Raw genomic sequence first — 11,710 nt, forward strand, 5'->3', positions numbered from 1 at the left:
AAAATCACTTATATTGTTAAAATAAATTTGATGATTTTGCATTTCCCCTTTAAGCTTCATGCACATTGGTAGCTGATGACTGCAGTGTAGACAGACAGTCACTATGCATGCATATTTTTCTTGCCTAGAAAGGCAGGGAGCTTGTTGTAGGGTCTGCCTCTCCGTATGGTCTTCACACTCCCTTCCTTAACCCAAAAATCATGTTTTCATTTTCAATTTTTTATTAGTACACTGTAGTTATCCATAATATTGGGGTTCATTTTGACATAATTATGCAGGCATGGGATATAATTTGCTTTACTTCAGCCCCCAGCCCTTCCCTTTTCCTTGCCCTTTCCCTTCCTGTTGTTCTCCTTCCTCTATTTTATTGGTCTTTCTTCTACTTATTTATAGATTTTTAAAATAGTGATGAATAGATATTCATTAACATGAAATTGACCAAACTATGCCATATAAATCATATTTTATTCGACATGAAAACTTTTTAAATCTACCAATCTTTTTCTTACCTTATATTTCTAGTCTACGTTTCTTTAGCATGTTTCCCATTTTTTTTTTGCCCTGCTTTGTTTTAGTACTTTGTGAGATACGTAAGACATGTTTTTCTTCAAACACCTAAATATTAATCCATATTCAGGAACATTTTTTTTTGAAATATTGCTTATTCTGGTTATAGTACATATGATTATATAGACAGATGCTTTTTATTCTAACTCTAGGTTTAGAAATCCCCTTTTTATATGAATAATGAAATTTTCAGTGAGAAATTAACTCACACCATTGTAGAAATACCGCAAAAGTGACAAGTCATTCTCTACCACTTGCATTTGCTTTCCCTATACTAAAACAATTTCTCAGCATTTATTGCTGACATATAAAACCATGTAACTTTTGGGTGTCAGATACTATGTAGTCTGTGCTTTGTAAGGTTTTTATCAGGGCCCTTAGGGCCTACTTACTAGAGATGGGTAGCATCCCCACACCCCCAATTTTGACAGTCATGTTTCCTGTTGTTTTTATTACAGTCATGCTCAAATCATGTTTGCTGTGTCAAGTTGACAAAACTATCTTTTCCTCAATAAACATCCTCTTTCAGGACACTGATTTTCAACATCCAGTCTCTATCCTTGTCAATAATTTTTAATTATTCTAAAAAATGGTGCGTGTGTGTGGGGGGGGAGTTAGTAATATTGGTTTGTGTTATTTTTGTTGTTGTTGTTTTTGCTTTGATTTTGATTTTGTTTTATTTGAGGTTTGGTATAAAAGTTGAAGACAGGAAGGGAATGTATTTGATGATACAAACTCATGAAATTCTCATTGAAAAACTCTACTACATGCATGATTCTGTTTTCAATATTTTGTGTATAATAAAGATAATCAGTTCAAACGGCTAGACCATTGTTAATGAAAGCAATAAGTAGATTTAAAATACTGTTTTACCTCTGAGCACATTAAATAACTGCAGAAAAAGTCACATTAAGTGTGCTTTATTATTCACTAACCAAATCTTTTTCTCTCTCACATCACACACACACACACACACACACACACTCACACACACACACACACAACACACAATAAGTACCTCAAGCATAAGCCTAGAGAAATAGGCCCAGTTATAAAAATAAGATTGATTCTTGTCAATGGAAGAAGCTTCACGTCTCAAACAATGCCTGATTATATCTGGCAACAACATTTCCGTGCATTCACCTGCCATTTATTTCTCACTGGGCTATCTGATTACCTCTTGCATTTGCTAGGATTTAAATAAGAAAATAGAACACTTACCAGATCCAGAACAAATACTTTTAATAGAGGAAAATATAGGCACATATAATCTTTGATAGAGCAAGACTTTTAAAGTCTACAATGACAATATATGCAGCTGACAGCACTAAAAATACTGAAGATCTCTCCCTAAAGGAGCTATGAAAAAGATATACTTGGCAATTGGCTCTTGTCTATCTCAGTTTGTGATATTAACATACATGACTCCTATGATATTTGGTAAGTCAATGAATTTGTCCCCAAATGAAGTATTTGCTCATGATTTGGTCCCTAGCATGCAGTCTCTATTAACTCTTTTACCTTCTAAATCTTCAGGGAATGAGTTTTAGTGGCATAGTCCAGGATACAGATAGGGAAGGAGTTCTGTAAAATAGAGTTACTAACTTTCCTATGAGACTCACAGGAGAATTTAGATGGGTGTGTTGAGGCTGGGTTTATGACACAGTCTGTAGTAAAACTGTGTCTATTGTCAGATAATAATTCTGCAATTTTAAGCCTCTGAATAAAAATAAATTTTCCTTCTTGAAATACTAGCTCTTAATCAAGGAAAGATTACAACCAGATGCTTATAAACCATAGCGTTTTAGTATATTTAGATAATGTTCATTCCTTTGTTAGCTGAATCTAAATCCTGTTTAGAATTAAATACTAAGTGATAGGTTTTTAGAATGAATTCACCCTGAAATCATAGGCTGAGACAAGAAATATTTTTGCATATATTATATTTGAAAAGTATTCCCAAAAGCTTTGATAGAGACAGGAAAATAAAAAGAGTTGATTAATCAGATATTTTTAAGCCAGTTAGCACTGTGCACAGCTGGGATTCAGTCCCCTGAGGACCTTCTGAAGAATCACATAGAAAGCTCCCTGGAATCACTCCTCTGGAGGTCAGAAAATGGAGGCATTTATTTACTGACACTTGCTGAAGAAAATAGAGAGGAGAAGCGACTCAACTGTAATACAAGTTAAGGAACAAACCTGAAGAGGGGCCCCAGTGGAGACTGGGAACTGTCTTCCACTTATAGCCTGGGGTAGATATAGGGACATAAAGGGTGGAACTTAATTTTTTTTTTTTTTAGTTAAGCATTTCTAGGGGTGGTCAAAGGGTCCTTCTGATTGTCACCTCCACACTTGAGGTGGTCACTGTTCCATGTTGAACCAGATGTTCTCAAGATTCCAGTACCAGATAACAATTTCCTTTCTTCAAATGACGATAAAGTATTGTTTGGGATTTCTTCCCAAACAATATTATGACAACAATAAAAGAATTAACAAAAGTCAAAGTGATGTTCCCCAAATAGGACTTATATAAGCTATATCTTTTTGGAACAACATGAGACTCTTCTTAAAACAAGAAAACATTTTAAAAATATACGTGCTTCAGAACTTGCAGCACAAAATTGGAAAAATGATTCCTGTCTTTTGAACATTGATATGAACTCAGACTACCAAGTGACCACAGGGGAAAATCATAAGGGGAAGCATGGTGAGCATGGCCAGTGAATTTGATAACCTCAGGATGTCAACCTTCATGCAGCTCCCAGGAACACAATTTCTTTGGAAGGAAGGGTAAGGGATTGACTTCTTGTTCTGATGAGATTGTTAACCCAGGTTACCATACTATTGCTCTTTAAGACTGAATTTGTATGCTCCCTCCTTCCGACTTTTCAAGTGTCATCCTGATTCATTTTTGAACACACCACTGCTCACCTTTAAGTTTTTTTTTTCAACAAATGTCTTTCCACATTTGTTTGTATCATCTATCTGATTTCTATAAACAGATCAGACTCTGAAGCATAAAAGAGTAAGAATCTTAAGTCTTGCAAGGGCAGAGTTCATATCTCCTGGAGGCACTTGAGGACCTGCACAGGAAAGGAATTAGGAGGTGGAGGAGGATGAGGAAGTGTGTAGGGTTAAGCCTCAGCGAGGAATATCAGCTGTACAGAGCAGTCCATACATGTGAGAGCTCATTCTAGGGTGGATGACCCTGGTACTTGTAAACTGACCTGGATTCATTTTAAATTGAACTTTAATGATTTTTGAGGCCCCTGGGAAAGTCTCCTATTGATTAAGTGCGGCAGGGGTACTACCTGCTTGATACTGTACTTCATTTCTAATCCTCAGCTCCATTTTAGCATAGAAATTTGGGCATTTCCAGAGACAGGAAGGACATTTGTATCTTTCATTTACAATTCTGCCTTTATTCTCTAAAGGCAGAATTATATTAAAAGCTTCTTTTATAATTTTTATCCCTCTAGGGTATCCACAATTCCCAAATGGACTTCCAATAATTGATGAAAAGGAATGATATGGTTTGGAAGGCTTTATGGGAAAAATAACTGAATATAAACTGATCTGCAAAATAGAGAAATCTGTGTATTGTGGAAACACCTTTATTATATCTATATTTTATTTGGAGTATCACAAATATTTTATTTATTTAGCAGTTTTTTTAAGTTCCCCTAGTGAGAAAAAATAGGAAGAGACTCAACTAATCTAAAATAATCCATGAAAGCTACTTACACAAACAACTTACACTAACAAATGCTTGTAAGTCAGAAATAACTAATATGTTTCTTTCCTTTACAGAGTGAATTATATCATGAGGCCATTCTAAGAAACCTTCTCCAAAAATTTTAAGAACCTTACAACATCAATTTCAGTGCAATCCTGACTGTTATGAAATTTTTAATAAACTGGATAGAAAGAGGGAAACAACCTAATGCATGTAAAAATGACAATGCTCCTTGTATATACATTTTAGTGTCTCTTTTTGGATTTAAAATTAGTATTTTTCCTATAGAAATAATAATGTTAATAATTCCTGGAGTTGTCTCTGCAAAAATGGCCTCTAAAATTTCTTATTGTTAATTTTTGTCTAAACAGCTATTTTAAATGTTTTATCTATGACTAACAACATTCACATATTTCAATGAAGTTATATGTTATATAATACATTTTCTTATTACATTATCATTGGTTTAAATATCTATTATCAATTATAGTAAAAAAAAATATTGGTGTTCCTTTGAGATCGTGACATACCAAAATTTATAGTTTAATTAAATAAACAATATTCATGAATTTATATCACAATAGAGTTAATCACACATAAATTGAAAAGTTCAATGTATGTGTCTCAGAAACTTAGGTTTTAGCAGAAAATCCAATTTTCACATGATGGTTTTGCACAATCCAAATGTAAGATTTCATAACCAATGAAGAGTAAATTAAAGCCCACAGAAATGTCTGATTCTAACAAATATTTTCTCTCTGCCCATAGCAAGTAAGTTGGACTCAGACTATAGGAAGAAAGAATACTGAAAGCAATAATAGAAAAGGAACATTGCCAGAAATGTTCTAAAAATCACCAATCATAATTAAATCAAATGTCAACATTCTCTGTGACAAGTGCTGGAAGATGTGCATATTCACACCATTCTCTCACTTACTGTAGTATTTCTGATGGTGTTCAATACTAAAACTGCCTAAATAAAGTATCTGTGATAGGCAATCAAATTATGGTTCTATATCATTGCAAAACATTCATGAATGAGATATGAGTGCATATTTTAAACAATTGGCTGAAAATCAGTGTTGATTGTAATGCCTTAGTAAATACATTTCTGCTCTCTTTTTAAATTAAATATGCAAAGCTTGTTTCTTTTGGCCTTTATGTTTCTTTATTATTGGCCATTTTGTGACATATTCCAAATAGTCTCTCAAAGAGAACCTCTCTGCCCTTTATAAAACAATACAGAGAAATATTTATTTATTGAGTTCTGAACAAATGACTTGAAATTAATGAAATTCATTCTAAAAACAATCAATAGACTATAAGTCAATGAAGTTAACCTAATTTATTTGAGGAGTTTATTATTACAGACTTTTAAAGTACCATTTTGGGCTAAAAACTATTACTATCAGTAGTAGTTTTTCTTAAATATGTGATGTAATACCAATATTCTTAAAATGTATGATTTCAATACAAATGTCTTTTGTTTTTGAGGTTTGTATGTCACTGATGCAAGGAACTATGTTTGTTTCACAGAGTCAAAGTTTATGACAATCACCTCCAGTGTATACACTTTTTTTTTTTTTTAAATTTCAGGGAGAAACCCTTAGCATGAGATCTTCCCTCTTAACAAACTTTAGTGGGGACAACAACAGTATTGTGTCGTTACCTCTAGAATTTATGATTATTGCAAACCTGAAACTTAAGATCTGTTGATAGTAACTTCACATTTCCTCCTCCCCTAGTACCTGTTACTCACCATGCACTCTGTTTTTATGACTCTGACTACTGTAGGGAAACGTAAGTGAAATTCTGCAGCAGTTTTTGTTGTTGTTGTTGTTTTGTTGTTTTTGTCTTTTATTACTGGATTAATTCGTGATTGGCTAATTCATGGCTGAATAGTATACAATTGTATACAAAAATCACATACATGTTGTTTTCACATCTTGGCTACTGGGAATAATGCTACAGCAAACATGGGAATGCAGGTATCACTGTAGGATCCTGATTTCAATCATTTTAGCTATACCTACAAGTGGAATTGATGGATTAATGATAATTTCATTTTTAAATTTTGAAAAACCTCCATACTGTCTACTTTGATGTCTACTTAACTCTTTTACACTTCTACCCATAGTGTATATGACTTGAATTTTCTCAATATCCTCAATAACTTTTTCTGTTGTTTTTGTTAAAATGTAATGGCCATCTTAACAGGTAGGAAAACACAGCTGACTGTGTTTTCAGATTGCATTTCTTTGAGGACTAGTGGTATACAACCATTTCCATACACCTTTTGGGCCTTTTCACGTCTTCAGAGGACAAATGTCTGTTCAAGTCTTTTGCCCAGTTTATAATTAGTTTTGTTGGTGAGTTTTAGCAGTTTATTATATATGTTGAATATTAATCCCTTATCATGCGTATGACTTGTATTCATTTTCTTCCATCACATATAGGTGATATTTCCCTTTGTTGCAGTGTTTCCTGTGCTATGCAGAGGGTTTATAGTTTCAGATAGTCCTCCTTGTCTATATTTTTCTTTTGTTACTTGTTCTTTCATTGCTTCAACCAGTGTCAAAGCTTTATCCCTCTTTTCTTTTAGTAGTTTCAGTTTCAGGTCCTATATATTGCAGTTTTGAATTAATTTTCAATGGAATTTTATATGGTTATAAAGTTTCACTTTCATTCCTTTGCAAGTGGCTGTCTATTTTTGACAATGGGTTGAAGGCACTGTCTTTTCCTCATTTTGTTTTCTTGGTACCCTTTTTGAAGAGTAATCGATCATATTAGCATGGGTTCATTGCTTAGTTTTCTACCATCTTTCATTGTTCTGGGTATTTGTTTTCATGTCAGTGTAATATAATTTAGATTACTGTAGCTTTCTAATATGTCTTCAAATCACAAATCATCATGTGCCATATGTATTGTTTCTCAAGATCCATTTGGTCATTTTGGATCTTTTATGGTTTTAGGATTTGTTTTTCTTTTTTTTCATGCTTCATGGTTTTATTTACATGAAACTCTAAAATAAACAAAAGTAATCCGTGGTGACATAAATCATTAGTTATTTCTGGAGAAGCATCATGAGTTGACAGGAAAAGGTCAGAAGAATTTTCTCAGGTGGTGGGAATACTTTCTCAATCAGGTGGCTTATGTGGTTATATGTATACACTTGTCCCCATTGAACTATGTATTTGAAATTTGTGTAATTCTTTTATTTTTTGGTCTTACAGATAGAATTCAGAGGCACTTCACTCCTAAGTTACATGTGCAGCCCTTTTATGAAAAAGTTTTAAATGTATTTATTTCTTCTAATTTGTTATTTATGACAGCAGAATGCATTTCAATTCATTGTACATATATAGAGCACAAATTTTCATCTCTCTGGTTGTACACAATAGGATTTGTTTTTCTTATTTCTGTGAACACTACCACTGGAATTTTGATAGATATTGTATAGAATCTACAGCTAACTTTGGGTACTATGAACAATTTCACTGTATTAAATCTTTCAATCCATGAACATGGATTATTTTTCTATTTATTCATATTTTATTCACTTATTTTGCCAATGTATTAAAGTTTTTAGTGTACAAGTCTTTCACCTTCTTAGTAATCTCTAGTAGTGGCTTAAAATATGTTATTTTTATTTACTTTTTTACTTTTTTATTTGTTTTAACTAGTTACACATGACAGTAGAATGCATTTATGCACTCTGATATAGCATACACAGATGGGATATAATTTCTCATTTTTCTGAGTATACATGTTGTATAATCATATTGGTCATGCATTTACATATATACAGTAATAATGTCTGTTTCATTGTACTGTGTTTTCTATCCCACATCCCATCTCCTTCCCTCTCATCACTTTCGTCTATTCAATCTCAGGTAATGCTATTCTTCCCTAGTGGCTGCCCCACCCCCACCTTGCTTTATTGTGAATTAGCATCCTCATATTAGAAAAAACATTTTGCCTTCGGTTTTGTGGGACTGGTTTATTTCACTGAGCATGATATTCTCCAACTCCAACCATTTACTGGCAAATGCCGTAATTTTACTCTTCTTTAAAGCTGAGTAATATAATTGATCTTTTAAAGACAGAAACAACTGTTGTTTTCACTGATGTTTTTCCAGGGTTTCTTATTCTCAATTTTATGTTTTAATATTTGTTATATCCTTTCCTCTGCCTACTTTGATCTTTGTTCTTTGTTTGCTTTTGCTTTGATTTCTTTGTTTCTAATTCCATGAACTCTAAAATTAGGTTGTGTCAAAAAGATAGATCTTTGTTTACATGTATTATCAAATACTCTCTGAAAACTTCTTTTTAAGAATCCCATAAATTTAGATATGTTGTATTTTGATTGTTGTTTATCTTAGGATATTTCTAATGTTTCTTTAGATTTGCTATTTGGCCTATTGATTGTTCAAAGTTGTATTGTTTAATTTCCATTTGTTTTTGAAAATGTCCAGGTTTTCAATTTCACTATAGAATTTTAGTTTCATTACACTTCAATTAAAAAAAAATACTTGGTAGGGTTTTAGTCTTCATAAATTTGCTCAGATATGTTTTATGAATTAACATGGTATGTTCTGGAGAGTGTTCTCTGTGTGCTTGAGAAAAATGTGTTCTGCTTTTGGACAGAATCATCTCTGTATGTATGCCTTGTATGCCTATTAGTTTCATTTTTGCTATGGTGTTGCTCAGATGTACTGTTTTGTATTGATTTTGTGTCATTCAATTGATTATTGAAAAATAGCCTAATCATCATTGAAGTCTCCAACTATTATTACATTGCTGTCAATTTCTCTCTTCAGTTCTGTCAACAGATTCTTTATAAATTTTTTGTGGTTTGATAAGTGCATATATATACATATATATACATATGCACATATGTATATATAATGCTTGTATATATATATAAATACACACACATATATACCTGTTATATTTTCCTGGTGAATTCATTCTTTTATCTTCTATCATTGCACAATGACCATTTGTCTTTTGTGACAATCTTTGTCTTAAAATTTATTTTGTCTGATGTAACATGGCCACTTCGTCTCTCTTTTGGTTGTTATTCACATGGAATAAAGTATATAATTTATATTCCTTCACTTTTAGCCTACATGTGTTCTTAAATCTAAGGTGAGTCTACTGTAAACAGCATATATTTGAAGCTTTATAAAATCCAGTCACTCTGTTTTTGATTGAAGAGGTTAATCCATTCACTAAACTTAAAGTAATTAGGAAGGACTTACGCTGCCATTTTGTTAATTGTATTTTGTCTTATTTATTATTATTATTCCTCTTTTCCTCTTCTGCTATCTTGCTTTGTGATTTGTTGAAATTTTTAATGATATACTTTCCTTATTCTTTTCCTTATGTGTATCTTCTGAATTTTCTTTGTGTGTACTTACTGGCTTTAATAATCTTAACATCTTAAATAATCTTTAATACAGATTTAAAGTTTAAAAGAATCATGCACTACTGTAGATATAGAGTAATGATTAACCAATGAATTATTTTTGACATAATTTTCCTTTAGAGCATCTTTGAAACAATGCATCTTTGATTTCAGTTCCCTTTGGAAAACAACCCTACTATAGACTATATTTGAATTGTTTCACTTTACTTTTTGATATGAAGTTCTTATTTTTTTAAATGCTGATTGATCAAGTAATATTAAAAATCCATTGTAATAAAAATGTATTTCCATTGATTCTATTCATTGGCAAATGATGTCATTTCTGATGAAACTAAGAAAGTAGAACAACACATCTTACTTTGTAATTTTCTAACACACTTACTTTTCTATAGCATCTAGAGCTAAGCTATCCATAAATTGATTATTGGCTATTTTTTACCTTTAGAAATTATTTTATCAAGTGTTTGCTTTGCATTGTTCCTCAACAAAAAAATCTCTTGTTTTCTTATTATCTACTTACTTTATAAAAGCTATATAATATTACAGAAACAAATTTAATTTCTAATAGATTTACAAATGCTCTTTTTTACACCATGTACAAGGGAAACTTTAAAATAGTCTGGATAAGATCAGTGTGGTTTTTTTCATATATCAGCTTGTATGTGGTTTCCATTTTTTCTTTCAGAATCTTTATAGGAGACACCTAATCTTATTAGGGCCAAGAACTAAGACATATTCAGCATAGAAAGAAGGAGAATTATCAAGGCCAGGGAGAGCAGGGTAGAGGCTAGTTCTAGAAATAAAAAGTCATAAATATCTTCCAAAATATCTCATAATTATCAAGACAATCTCACAAACAACTCACAGCATTGTCTTTTACCATAAGCAGTTATTTGTGACCTATTTTCTTAAAAAAGAATGAAATATTAATTTTGTATATTTATGTAAGCAGTTTTATTGAAAACAAGTAATTAATTATAATCACAACCAATGCAATGATGTCAGTGATAGTATTTAAAAAATCAGTCTATCTTTATTAATTAGGACATTATGCTTACACTTTATTAGCATCTACTCAGTGAACTCTATCAACACCAAGAATTTAAACACATTTCATTTGTAACATAACTGAAACTTAGACAAATTATGTAACTTGCCTAAGGTAACTTAAGTTGCATGTGACCTTGAAGAGTTCTATAGTGTCCTGACCTTAGGAGCATAGTTACTAACATAAACAGAATCTTCACTACAATTACTCATATTAAAATGTACTAGTAAAGATAAAGCTCAAATTTTCCCTTTGAAATACAAGCATTCTGCAAGATTCCACATTGAAACTCATGACTTCATAATTCAAAGAAGACTTTAGAGAAACATGGTGTAGAAAAACTCATCTTTGCGTATAGATGGAGGGGCAGGATATCTGGGTCAAATGATGGTTCCATTCCCAATTTTCCAAGAAATATCCATACTACTTTCCATAAGACAGCATACTACAGGGACACAGCCACATCAATGTTTACAGCAGCACAATTCACAATAGCTAAACTATGGAACCAACCTAGATGCCCTTCAGTAAATGAATGGATAAAAGAAGATGTGGCATATATACACAATGAAATATTACTTAACAATAAAAGAGATTAAAATCATGGCATTTGCAGGTAAATTGATGGAATTAGGGAAGATCATGCTAAGGGAAGTTAGCCAATCCCCCCAAAAAAACAAATTCTGGAAGTTTTCTTTGATAAAAAGGAGGCTGATTCCTAGTGGGATAGGAAGCAGGAGCATGGGAAGAATAGATGAACTCTAGATAGAGTAGAGGTGTTGGGGTAAGGGAGGGGGCATAGAGTAATTAATGATGGTTGAATGTGATGATCATTACCATCCAAAGTATATGTATGAAGACACGAATTGGTATGAATATACTATGTATGCAACCAGAAGAAAAAAATAAAACCTCATCTTTGGACAAA

The sequence above is a fragment of the Urocitellus parryii genome, chromosome 2, assembly GCF_045843805.1.
Source record: "Urocitellus parryii isolate mUroPar1 chromosome 2, mUroPar1.hap1, whole genome shotgun sequence".
NCBI lineage: Eukaryota > Metazoa > Chordata > Mammalia > Rodentia > Sciuridae > Urocitellus > Urocitellus parryii.